Raw genomic sequence first — 10,749 nt, forward strand, 5'->3', positions numbered from 1 at the left:
AGCACTGAAAAATGGAACAGGAAGACAAGCCATTGGCATAGTGAAACATAATTTTTGTCAAGGTTATCATATTTACCTGTGTTGTCTAAGTCAAGTGCCTAAAACTGTTGAAAACATGGTCTGTAATACTCATCTAACTTTCTGGACTCCTGTCAGAATTTGAAACAGTCACAAGAAGCATGACAGTCACCTGCGCCAAAGAAAATCCATCCTACTCCACCTAACTCCATCCGGTGCCAAGCACCATGAGAACAGTTTTCATGTGTGATTGCAGTTAGTGTTCAGGACAACTCAGTATATTGGGAACTGTGAATACACTTCTTTCTCCAAAGGGGAAACAGTGACAGGAGCTGCCTGAGGTGACAGAGCAGAGCAGAAACTAAAGGTTTCCTCATATGCCCAGGATGCAAAACAAATTCAGCAAGATCATGCTAAATGGGGAAAGTAAGGCAGCCCTGCTGAAAATACCCACACGATCCCTGAGGTTGCTTGAAGTCCTTCCCATCACAGCACTGAGAGAATCCCTGGATCTCATACCTTGATAACCCATTAACTTCATCTTCATATTCCTGTAAAGTTCAGCAGCACCAAACACAGTCTGAACCTCCAAGGAAAAGGCCTCAGGTGCTTCCAGCTTCACAGCACAAGTCCTGGAAGAAGCAGAGGCAGAGACTCCTCAGTGGTCCTCTCCATTCAGCCCAGACCAACTGGATCCTCCCTTCCTGTATTCATACTGGACTCACCTGCACAAGATGCCTTTTACATCCTCTAAGGAAGAAAAACAAAAGGAAGTATGCTAGCCTCAGCACTCCTTGGACTGTGGCATGGTAGACACCGTCTATAAACACAACTCCCCAAAAAGGAATGAGAGCTCAACCCAGGCTGAGACACTGCTGCAGAGGCAGGAGCAATGATCCCACCGAGCCTCTGCCCACTCAGCAGGAGGCTGTGACCCAGCAGAAGTGTGTGGGGAAGAGCAATCAATGGCTGCAGTGGCATCAGCCTGTGGCTGCTGGGGATGCAGGCAGGAGCGTTGCTCAGCTTCCTCCTGGCAAGTCTGGCTCTCGGGGACCTGATGTCCTGCAGAGTGAGCCCATGTAGAAATGACTTGTTACTGAGATCTTCTGCTCTGGCTGTATACACAGTTCCTGAGCTGGGCCACCAAGATGGTGGCAACAGGCATCACAGTCGGTGGAATAGATGTGCCACCTTTTTCAGCCCCAGGGTGAGACCTTCTGTTCCACTTGTGGGATCCTGAATTAACAGCTCCAGCTGTTTGTCATTATGAGATGCATCCTTTATGCAGTTGTAAGAGGCCCCACAATATCTCTAGAGCAAAGGTTATACCAGCAAATCAGAGAAAATGCTGGGCTACCCCTCTGTTACCATCTGTTACTTGGCACAACATTTGATGGGAAAGCCTGACAGCCTGGCTTCTGTGCACATGATATAGGGGGTGGGGGCAATAGTTAAAGTTCTATACTTGTCCATTTGGCAACTCTGTACTGACTAGAGGCTTTTCCTTTTTCCAGTGCTGGACGTTGAACCTGGGGTTTCTTACATTCTAGGCAAGCACTGTACCACTAACCAACATCCCAAGTCCATTTTTATACATTTTAATTTCCTCCCGAGTCTCACCAAACCACCCAGGATTGCCTCACATGTGCGATGCTCCTGCCTGAGCCTCCCCACTAGCTTGGATTACAGAGTGGAGCACCATGCTGTGGGGAAGTGTGCTTTTATATTTCACATACAGAGACCTCATAGACTAATGGAGCTCCGCTGATAGTACTGATGTGGAATATACCTAAATTCCCACACTGATGCCCACATTAGAGTGAAAGCAGGTCTTCCCACTCTCCCTATGGTTACTGACCATTCTTCTAGCTGCTTAGGATCAGAATTTCTCTTTCTTCTTCCAGCCTCACCTGCGCCAGTTTCTGGGCTGAGCTCTGACATTTTGCCTCTAGTTCCAGGAGGTGGCTCTTGAGTTCATGGTTCTTCCACTCCAAGTTGGCCTCATTCTCCCTCAGGCTCATCAGCATCTGCTCTTCTTTCTCCAGCCTCCACAGATAAGAATCCCTCTCACTGTGCAGAAAAGTGTGGAGATTCTTAAATTCAGACTTGATTTTTCTGTCTCTGAATCTCTGTCTTATCCTAGAGTCAAGAAAATATGATCAGAACTACAAACAAACCAAGTCTCTACACCTGCATGAATGCATACACAAAATTGCTATACAGATACCATGGAGTCTTACCCAGTTGCAAAAAGAATGGAAATCTACTCCTTTCTACAAAGGTGAACCTTGAAGACTTTCTACTAAAATATACAAACCAGGAACAAGGGGACAAACATTGTAGATTAAACTTCTATCAGGAAGGTCCAGTAGTTATATTGACAAAGACAGAAAGCGTAATTGTGGTTACTAGGTAGTGGGAGAAATGGAGAATGGGAGTTGCTGTTCTGGGGACACAGTTTCATTTTGGAACATGAAAACTTCTGGAGATGGTTATGGCAATGTTTTTATAACACTGTGAAAGTACTCACTACCATTGAGTTGTATACTTAATAAAAATGACACAGTGTATATTATTTATATTTTTCTACTCATAAAAAATAAAGTATAATCAGACACTGTGATATAAATTTCCCATGAGTCACTAGAGCAAGAAGAAACTCCTAAGGTTCCTGCTGGCACTCAGATGTGTGAGAGATTGTTTCTGACTTCTCAATAGTTGACTGATAAAACTCCTCATGCAGACAAATACAAGAGGAAAGTGGACAGGAGCACTATGCTATTTATTTATGGAACATGATTAATGTCTTTTTATGTAGCTAAACGCAGGAGAGGAGTGCATAAGTGTACAGGTAATTTACTTATTGAACTAGGGATGTGTAAAAACAAGTTTTTGTTTGGGATGCAAGAAGTATATTAGAGTTTGAGGAAATCCGTTATAGCAAAAGCTAGTTAAGAACATCAAGAAGAGTACATTTTAATAAAGTTTATTTGGTAGGAGCACCTCTTGATTCTTAGAGGTGTAGGTGGGCAGTTGTGGCATGTCGTGTCATGGTTAATGGACAAGTGCTCACCCACCTTCCCAGGGTCACCTTCATAATCCCTATGTATAAGACAAAGGAAATAAATGACATAGCTCTCCTATGATTAGGTGTAGGCCTATCTGTTTCTGGGAGTGCTCCCAGAATTAATTAATACAGAATTTCAATGGCAATTATACTGTGACAGGAGGTCATTGATTAGGATGAAGTGAACATTTTGTTTAAGAACTTGGTACACATTTGCCTTTTGTATTGAGGCTTTTCCCATGTGCCAGCTACAGTCAAAGTCTTCCCCCTGCCAAAGATCCCCAAAAAGAGGGAAATAAGATGATCCTCTGAAAGCTAGAGATCAACCTCGACACACAAAGGAGGCAGAGGGTGGACCTTGAAACAGGCAGACTGGCTAACTGGCCTGTGAACATGGACTGTAGGCTAAAGGATCACAGAGACATGTTGCAAAAGGAGTGTTTCTCTGGTAACGTGGAGCTTGGTGAGCCACAGGAAAGCTCTGAAAGCCTTCAGTCTGCAGGGCCAAGTGTATGGTTTCTAGCAGCATCGATGTTGTCCTTTATAACACAAGTTAATTTCCTTCATTGGCCTCATGAATCCCAACCAAGAAGGGGCTTATTTACTGAATGCCCTTAAGGGGTGTAAAGCTGAGAATCAGACTCTGCACTTTTGGTTTGAAGGGCCTGGCTAGGTGCAGTGAGAATAAACCATCCTTGTGTTTTGTCTTTCCCAATCATCCTCTGTCCCTAAACTCCAGAATGCAAAATATTTCAAGGTTCAGGAATCAGATTCTTACCTTCCATTATCTGGATTGTTATAAACATTTTTGATTCACGCATTCCTCTTGAGTTGATTCAACTTTCTGGGAGCTTGTTCTAGATTTTCCTGAAGGAAAAATTGGGTGAATAAAGTCTACCCAATTTGATTCTTCTGGGACACCTAATGGAAATTCCAGCATCCAAGATGTACTAAAATAACTGTGAATATTAACTGAGTTCTTAGGTTTGCCCGAGAGACTCTTGCATGCTGCAGGGGCTGTGACGTACAGATCCCCTCACCAACACTGAACAGTTAGTAAGGATTTGAATATCCTTTCTACTGTGGAAAAGGAGCCTCTGAAGAGGTTGAATAACTGCCATGGGAGAATACCTGGTAGGCAAATGGGCTGCCATTCTCATGCCCCATGCTGACCAGGGGCTATGCCATGTGCCCCACCACACTAGGGCCAAGGGAAAATTACAAACAGATACGACCATCATCAAAACAAAATCTTATACATTAATGTGCTGAACCAAAAATAACCACTTCCATGATGTTTGAGACCTCTAACTTTGTTAGTATTGTGGGTGAGTCAGAAAGGAAAGAGCAGGATGACAACTGAAGTTATTAGAAGCAGGTAACACCCATTGAAGAGTTCCAGAGTGCAGTGAAGACAGAATCATGAATCCAATTTAAAACGTCTTAGTGCCCATGTTAAATTTTAGCCAATCTTTCAAAGCAATCTCTCAAACTTTCCTTGAAAGCAAGTTGAGGTGAACACCAATTATTCATCGTCAAAAGCAATGGCTCTTCTTTTGTAAGCCCCACAAGGACATGCATGAATTCTCTCACGCTCTCAGGAAAGCTATCAACCAAACTGATTTAGGAGACTGCCTTGCTCTGGCTACCAGCCACATGTTATTCTAAGCTCTACATGTGATAATATCCTTACAACTCATGCACTCCCTGGACATGTGTGTTAGGGAGGGAGGGGAATGCTTTTATTCCTTGGGAAAACCAAGCCCTGAAGACACTTAATAACTTACCTCAAACTGTCCTTCTAGTAACACAAGAGCTAAGATTTCAACCTCAGCTGTCTGCCTCTGAGGCTGACAACCATGATCCTGTGTTGCTCCTGTCCCCACTGGGGGTGGCAGAGAAACTCAAACAGGAGCACCCCTGTTACAGGCATTCGAAGCTCCATAGAGTCTAAGGAAGCACTGTGTGCTGAGTCGAGGTCAGGACTGATGTGACCTTAGGAAGGCATTGGATCTTTCATAGGACCTCAGCTCTCTATCACAAAGGAGAGAACCAGGAGCCCAAGCTCAGCCATGCTTTTGAGCTCTAACAGGGCTCAGAGCCAGTGAAGCAGAACTGGCTCCTTCCTTCACCACTGCACAGTCCAGTCCCCTGCAAGCTCTCGGTGGATACCTAGGAGCTTTCAAAACCACTGTCTCCACTCATCTTCAACGTCCATCACTTCCTAAATCTATCACCCCTCTAGAATGTTGTTTGAAACTTCCCTCTGGCTTCCTTTCTTGAAGGGATCATTTGAATTCTAACTGGATATTCCTTGTATTTTCAGACTGCATGGATAATTTTTTCAATGGTAGTGAATCTTTACTCTGCATGTAGAAATGCCCCTGTGGCAGGTTACATATACTACGGTCTAGGATTGAGACTGGGAGCTGCCACTCAGATGCTGTGGCCTGTCTTCCTTTCCCTTGTTCCCAGCTGCCTGTCCTCTGCACACAGCCCATAACCTGGCCAAGGTGAATCAGAAACCCCATGCCTGTGCCTTTGCATGTGCAGATCCTTGTGCCTGGGCACCCTGCAGGGGCTAAGTAGAGGTGTCTCAGGAGCCACCTCTGGGATGAACCACTCCTCTCTCAGCACCAAAGCCAGGTGCTCCAGGAAGTCACTTTCCTGAAGTATTAAGACTCTGAACTCTAGAATCTCCTCCCCTTCCAGTACACACAGTGTGAAGCAGAACCCAGGTAGGTGTTTGGTTGGCATGTCCCAGAGCAGGGAGAAGTCCATGATGACACACAGAATAGGGACAGGAGTTTGAGCATCCTGCTAAATGTCAGGGGGACACTTAGATATGGATTCAGCAAAGACCCATCACAAGGTATTTTTCAAAAGAATACCATCTCTGTGCTTCAGGGTCATCATTTTTAGCTTTGGGACCAATAAGCTCAGGTCTTGCAAGCAGCACAGGGTGGGTCCCTGCTGAGGCCCGGATGTATACTCACCTTGTACCCCTGGCACACATCCTCTACCAGCACCAGGGCATGCCTTGGTGCTGTGGTCCCCGCTCACAGTGCCAGCTGATGAGCTGGTTGTCATCTTTACAGAAGAGCTGGAGCTGCTGTCCATGGGCCTCACAGCAGCTCATCCTCTGTCTCCTCCATTTCCTGTATAACTTCAGTGAGAGTTCCCAGTAGCCTGTTGGAACACAGCCTATCTTTATGAAAAGGCTCCCGACATTCAGGACGGGGAAATCTCTTTTGACCCTGCTTTTGGGACATCTGGCAGAGGTGCAGCTTCAAACCACACTGACTGTTGCTGTGTCCACAGGTGATGCTTACTGGGTGCATAATGAGGTTCAGGCAGATGGAGCAGGTGGCGATCTCTTTCACCTTGTTGGTGCCAGTAGCTGAAGCCATGACTTTTCTCAAGAACCTCCACTGCTGATCTGGACATGGAGATGAAGCAGTTAGAATTTGCACAAGATACAAGGAGAGCCAAAGTGAGCCTGTGTACAAGGAGCTGGCTGTGACTGCCTCCACAGGTCATGCAGACCTCTTTCTGGAAGAATGAAGTAAGTCAGAGTTAAGAACATATACAGATATCTAGCTGTGTTGTCTCATATTGTAGCCACTACTCTTTGTGTCCATTTAATATAACTTAATGAATATTTAATAAAATTGAAAGTCCAGTTTCTCCATAGTCAGTTGCCCAATAGCCTCCTGTGGCAAGTGTTCATAGAATGGCCCAGCCATAGAACATTACATCGCTGTTCAAAGGCCCCAAGGACCAGTGCTGAGAGATGGAAAAACCAGGCATGCTTCCACACAGATGCTGGAGCGAGAGCCACAACTCAGCCAGAGAGTAAGCAATTCCTTCCTTTTCCAATAATCATCAAGAACAGTTAGCACCAGAATTATCCCTTTATACTGGGTGGTAACAATCAGCCCAAAAGGGGGGTGTATGGAGGATGCTACTTCAATATTTAAACTGCACTCCACCTTCATCTAGACCCCCAGCCCACATAAATTACAAGAGATGATATTCAGAAAGTATCAGTAAAGAACAAACCAGGAGGATGGGAAACATGACCAGGGCATATAGGAGAATTCGATTCTTGTCCTTCTCCCTAAGCTGAAAGAAAGAGAACCACAAAGAGCTATGGGAGGGAAGGTGGGACTTGAGGTCCAGTTATTCCTGGGGACAGAAATCTGGTGACCAGTGAGCTTACTGTCTTCTGCAAGTTGAGAACTTCCTCCAGGAGAAGTGCAGGTGATCAGAGCTTGAGGAAGGTGCAAAGGAGATGGGGATCAGGTCTCTGTGGGATCCTGCTACTAGACGCCTTTGTATCCCCCCCAGAAGACCTGATGACCAGACCCTGAGAGGGAGCCAAGTCTGTGTCCTTCTTTCCAGTACTGTGTCTGCTTTGAAGCCCTCCCTGTCCTGATCAAACTCCACTCCACCCCGGGGAGATTATCTGGGGGAAGTACAAAATGGGGGAAAGTGAGAAAGGTGAATTTTCAAAAAATGTCTATGCCTAGATTTAAAAACAGGAATTCGAATAATATTACCAAATAGGTCATTTTTCTCAAATAACTGGGTCTTGTCTCTTGGAGTCATACAGGATTTCTTCTGCAGGCTTCTGTTCTTTGGTGGTCCCTTCCCTCAGGGGTGCACTAGGCCCCTCTCTGCCTTGTGCTGGGCTCCTGGAGACCAGAGCCTCCCCTGCTTGTAGATCTTAGGTGGCCAGACTTGGCCTCACTTCCTTACATGCTGGCTCTTCCCAGAGACAGTGTGAAAGCCACAGCAGAGGAAGGGTGGGTGCTGTGAGTGGATACTCAGGGGTTTCCTGAGTTAGAGGCCAGGTGCTCAGCTGTCAGCAAACTCTCTCTCCACCCCACCACACTGTCACAGACACTCAGCCCTGCTCCATCCTCCACCCACAGGAGCCTCCTTCCGCATGTCAGGAAGACACTCACTGTCCGCTGCCAGTCCTGCCAACACTGCCACTTCCTGGGCTGAGGCAGTCAGTTACCTCAGACCTGAGAAATGAGAAGGGAAGGTACTGCGGGAGGAGGGTGTAGATTTGAACCAATGATAATGTTCATTTCCTCTCCACTCAGCTTGTCCTCAAAGTAAAGAAACACAGCCTCTTCAAAAGCAGCAGAAACAAAGGACATAATAAAAGCCCAGTAAATTCCCTTGTGACCCCAGCGCAGGCTGTGGAGGAGGAGGAGGCTTGCAGAGGGCCAGCTCACAGCTCTGATGAGAGATCTTTCTCTTTTGTCCTCAACATTCTTGGAGTCCACAGCCTCCTGACCTATGATAATCTCAGCCCCTTCTGGTGACTTGTGGTTGTCTCACAGTTCTGATGGCATGAAAAGGAGAAGCAGCACAGTGGGCTCCTTGGCAACACAACATCCTCCCAAGCCAATCTCCCACTCCTCCCTGTCTTACTCTGTGTCTCCTTTTCCTCCTCATTATCCCTCTGGGGGACTCAGATGTTTTTCAGTAGCCAGTGGCCCCTACCCAAGACAGGAGACAGGAGCCACTAATGGCCCAGCACTGAGTTCCCTCATCAAAGGACCCTGAGACCCTGAGACCCATAATTCTGTTCTGCACACTGCAGAGAAGACTGTGGAGTAAGATGTCACATCCTGAGGGACTCAGCCTAGGCCCTCCATTGGTATAGGATAGCAAAAGACTGTTGCCACCGAAGACACAATTCTTATTAATGTGGAAAAGCACATTGCCACCTTGAAAAAAGACACATTGCAGCCTCAGATGGAGGAGGCATTTATGGTACATACACAAGGAATGTTTGTATCAAAAATTACCACATGCACTTCTTTCAGGAGCTGGTATAGGGCCCTGGAGATAATGAAAGAAAGGAGATAAATGTGGATTCTGGGTGTTCTCTAGGGCCAACTCCATGCTCCTAGTCCGCCTGACACTGAAATCTTGCCCAGAGTCACTGCTCACCTTGACAGCTGCCCATAGTGAGTTACTGGCAATAGGCTGTGTGGGGAGAATGGACTTCAGGGGATCACATCCCTCCTGGTTCAACAGCCCAGGCTAGCGGCAAGAAAGTGAAATAGGGTCCTCTTCTCCCACCCTAAACAGTAGGGCACTCTTTAGGGCACTCTTCCTCCTGGGTGCTCACAGAGCCTTCTGCCATTTTCCACATTGGAATTCTCTGTGTCCTGGCAGGTCCTATGGGAGCAGACCACACACAGTACAGGACAGTTTAACTCCTGGGAAACCAGCACACAGACATCTGAGCAGGAACTAGCCCCTCAGTCCCGGAGCCCATGATTATTCTTTTCACACCATTGTTTGAGATGACCATAGGCAAGTGGTGGAGGTGACTTAACCAGGCTGCAACCGGAATTGTGCATAAGCCCTACCTTTACAAGCTCTTGAAATATTGTTTTCACCATACTCTGTTTTATTTCCACAAAAGCAAGAAATAGAAATGTGTCCATAACCCGGTTGCCCTTTCATGGGTGCTTCACAAAAGTGAATTCATCAGTTATGCAATGAAGGCTAGTGCACTATATTTATAAGGGGGAGAGGAAAAGTAAGTGAGTCTCTAGAAACTAGACTAAAAGGACACATTGAACAGAAAAGCAAATAGAAGTTTTCACCATGTCCATCACATGCACATAATAGAATAGCAAGAGATAAGTAAGGCAAATGAGTGGTTTGAATTTGAGCTTTCCTGTATTTTAAGTATATACATTGCTAGAGAAGTGACAAAGCAAAGGCAAAGGACTTTGAGTTTTCAGGTTGGTAAATGACAGGAAAGCAAATATATAGGAAAAGAAATGGTAGATAAAGGCTGGTATTTACAAGGTTTGTGAAGAATAATTACTCCAGGCTAGAGTCTCGGAGATACCTTTACAAATTGAGGTTCTGTTTCTAGGAAGATGGAACAGGGTAGAGTGTGCTTATTGTATCTCATTTTTCTTAATTGTTTTTAGCTCAAATAATCCCATGCTGAAATGACATCTAGTAGGGTAGCATATTTCAAGACCCTTCACCTATTCTTGAAAATCCATGTGCCACCATTCTGATGAGAAGTTATGACACTGGGAGCTTGGCCGATGGTCTGACCTCGTCTAGGTCCTGTTTTGGGCAGAGCTGGAGGCCCCAGAATGACTCCACCATCCAGAAACTGCTCTGCTTCATTCTCTCATTCTTAGAGACATGACATCAGAGGACCTCAACATCAGCAAACATTAATTTTTATATCAGCTACAAATTATCATAACTTTTAGCAATTTTGTGAATTCTATCATGAACACTGAGGTTCTTTGGCTTTGTCCTGTCATTACCCCATTCAGGTAAGACCATGTAAAACCAACTGGAATTTACTTCCTAAACAAACTCATGTGTAGAATTAAGGTCTGTTTGATCATATCATAGCCATAACAAAGATTGCCGACAGTTATCCCACAAATAACTATTTACTGAGATTTCAAAATGTCTCACTATAGCTGCCTCTAGCCCAGCCTGCAGAATACCCATTACTCTCTTTTCTCGAACTGAGTCTTGTTTTGAAAATCATGTTTTACTCCTACTCCTGTTTCCATTTGAAGCCTCTCACAGTACACCAGCCTTAGCTTTTCTCAACCTTTCTTGGTGATTTTCCAGGCAAGCTCACCAGGTCT

At 45.4% G+C, this 10,749-nt stretch overlaps 1 pseudogene across 1 annotated transcript; it reads right to left on the bottom strand.

The window, feature by feature from the left end:
* Positions 1–1,182: 1,182 nt before the first annotated feature.
* On the bottom strand, positions 1,183–9,197 carry LOC147826241 (E3 ubiquitin-protein ligase TRIM38-like; annotated as a pseudogene). Its single transcript, XR_015439379.1, has 5 exons — positions 9,059–9,197; positions 6,082–6,524; positions 3,864–3,952; positions 1,929–2,157; positions 1,183–1,329 (listed from the first exon to the last, which is right to left on the bottom strand). The product of XR_015439379.1 is annotated as an E3 ubiquitin-protein ligase TRIM38-like (transcript).
* Between the last annotated feature and the right edge of the window lie 1,552 nt (positions 9,198–10,749).

Source organism: Heterocephalus glaber, unplaced genomic scaffold, assembly GCF_053883595.1.
Source record: "Heterocephalus glaber isolate CG9 unplaced genomic scaffold, H.glaber_assembly_v1.0 deba00001472, whole genome shotgun sequence".
NCBI lineage: Eukaryota > Metazoa > Chordata > Mammalia > Rodentia > Bathyergidae > Heterocephalus > Heterocephalus glaber.